General features: G+C 49.9%; 1 pseudogene across 1 annotated transcript; it reads left to right on the top strand.

Moving 5' to 3' along the window:
* Positions 1-208: 208 nt before the first annotated feature.
* LOC309806784 (tubulin polyglutamylase complex subunit 2-like) lies at positions 209-1,085 on the top strand (annotated as a pseudogene). The gene has a single exon. The product of its transcript is annotated as a tubulin polyglutamylase complex subunit 2-like (transcript).
* The last annotated feature ends 1,722 nt before the right edge of the window (positions 1,086-2,807 follow it).

The following is a 2,807-nucleotide window of genomic DNA, read 5'->3' as shown; positions in this document are numbered from 1 at the left end:
GAGCACCCGCCGGGGCCGCGAGAACAGACGCCCCGCGGAACTGCTACTCCCAGAGCAGCCCGGGCCCCCCATCTCCCCGCCGCGCTCTCAGGCGCCGAGCACTACAACTCCCGGCATGCCGTGAACTTGACGGCCGCGCCTCCAGGGTGGAGTCCGACCCTCCCGGCCGCCCCGCTCTCCCGCCCCATCCCCGCCGGGCGGAGCGGGGACGCGAGCCACGGAGGAGACACCGACCCCGCTGCTGGGCAGCCGCAAGCCGCACCTGGAGAAGCTGACCTTGGGGGTCACCCACATCCTAGAATCATCCCAAGGTGTGACAGAGGTGACCATCATAGAAAAGGCACCTGCTGAATGTCACATGATTTCTTCATGGGAACAAAAAAATAACTGTGCTGCCTGAGGATCTGAAGAACTTTTACCTGATGACCAACGGCTTCCACATGACATGGAATGTGAAGCTGGATGAACACACCATTCCATTGGGCAGCATGGCAATTAACAGCATCTCAAAACTGACTCAACTCAACCAGTCTTCCATGTGCTCTCTTCCTAACACACCAACTCTTGCAGACCTGGAGGATGATACACAAGAAGCTAGTGAGAACCAGCCAGAGAAGCCTCACTTTGATTCTCGCAGTGTGATATTTGAGCTGGATCCTTGCAACCTGAATGGGAAGGTTTGTGTTGCCTACAAAAGAGGGAACCCAGCATTAGCACAAGACAGAGTTCTGGTTCCTGGACAGAGTATAATTATACTGGCATTTTCTCACAGATACCTTCACTGCCTATTATCTCCTGCTTATCACCCACCTGGGCCTGCCCCAGTGGGAGTATGCCTTCACCAGCTATGGCATTAGCCCACAGGCCAAGCAATGGTTCAACATGTATAAACCCATCACCTACAACGGCCGACTCCTTTGTGAACAAGCTGGATCCCAGCAAAGTATTCAAGAGCAAGAACAAGACATTAACCCCCCCCCCCAAAAAAAGGGCCTGTTCAGCCTGCAGGTGGCCAGAAAGGGCCCACGGGTCCTCCTTCCACCTCTGAATCCTCCTCTGGCTCTGGAAACCCTGTCCGAAAATGAGCGCCCCACCTCCAGCTCCCAGCCAGCCCCACTGCGATGATTTCCAAGCACAGATGCCCCAAGCGTGGCCCAAGCCTCAGATTCTGTGTATGGAACCATGTCCTCTCCCCATCCGAGTGACAAACTCCTAGGCCTTTTACTGCCATTGGCTTGAGCCAGGAGTTGGAAGGGCATACTCAGCTCTCCCCAGGAATCCTTCTCTCATACCCCTTACAGCAGGTTGTGCCACCTACTAATTCTGGAAGCTGTGGAGAATGTAAGGTGTAAGTGACTAAGTAGATCTATTAAGAGCTTTCTTTTCTTTCTACTCCAACCCCCTACCCCTCAGCAGTAATTAAATAAGTCCCCCATAGAAACCACTGGTTTTGACCTATGAGGCATTAGAACTATGCTGTTCAACTGGTAGCCACTTTTTAAAGAGCTAAATTTAAGCCATATTAAAAATGCAGTTCCTCAATTATATTAGCCACATTAGGAGTATTCACATGGCTAGTGGAGTCTGTATTAGCACAGAGCGGATGTAACATTTCTATCATCACAGAAAGTTCTACTGGGCAGCACTGCATTAGAATACTTTTGCATTACCCTTCCTCAGATCAGTTAATTTTTGTTAAAGAACAATGATACCTTAATTTGATGGGTTATAATGTTCCATGAAAAACCTTGAATGTCCATTTTTATGTTCTTTATATCCTTCACCACAAACAGATCTTGCTTTGCTCATTTTCAGTTTCCTATAAATTTTCTCATCTTCATCAGTTTCCTATAAAGTTTCTTGTTTCCAGTTTTGTGATGTGATATTTGTACGTTTGCCAAAATTATCTTTCTCACTTTTTTTTTTTAAAAAAGAGGTGATTCTGCTGTACCATTAAAACCAAAACAAAACAAAACCTGCCAAGCATTGCTTTGCCAGGACTTTTTTTTTTTTTTTTTTTTTTTGCAGTACGCGGGCCTCTCACTGCTGTGGCCTCTCCCGTTGCGGAGCACAGGCTCCAAACACGCAGGCCCAGCGGCCATGGCTCACGGGCCCAGCCGCTCCGCAACACGTGGGATCCTCCCGGACCGGGGCACGAACCCGTGTCCCCTGCATCGGCAGGCGGACTCTCAACCACTGCGCCACCAGAGAAGCCCTGCCAGGACTCTTCATGCACAGTTTTGATGAAATCAGTCACTGTTGACAAGAGCTTCCACCTGCTCTGCCTACTCACAACTGCTCAACAACTCATGGGGTAGCAGAAAAGGAGAGAGAGGAACCAAGTTGTCAAGGATAATAGCTAAGGTTTAGTCTTCCAGAAGCATTTTTCTGCCAAAACTCATCAAAGGGAGAACCAGCAGTGCCAGATAAGAGATTCCAGCATTTCGCTCCTTCCCCAAGTCAGGGTTAGAAGGGGATTGAGAAGTTGTGTCATCTTCCACTGTGGCAGGTGTCCTTCCTCTAGAGCTCATGGAGCCCCTGAATTATTTCTTAAGTCCTGGTCCAGTTCTCACTTTCACAAATGAAGCAGCAGAGGAGCCATGAAACAATGGTGCACTTCAAATCTGTGACAATCAGCTGGAATCCCCAAAGGGCTGTAGACAGAAGAGGGTTCCGATAAGGAAAGGTTTGAGACCCACCTCAGGAGGAGCAGAGCATTCAAGAGCAGGTCCCGGGCTTCCGTGGTGGCACAGTGGTTGAGAGTCCGCCTGCCAATGCAGGGGACACGGGTTCGTACCCCAGTCCGG

The sequence above is a fragment of the Mesoplodon mirus genome, assembly GCF_964341445.2.
Source record: "Mesoplodon mirus genome assembly, chromosome: 6".
Lineage (NCBI taxonomy): Eukaryota > Metazoa > Chordata > Mammalia > Artiodactyla > Ziphiidae > Mesoplodon > Mesoplodon mirus.
Note: the sequence above shows the minus strand (reverse complement) of the source record. Positions and strands in the feature narration are given on the sequence as shown.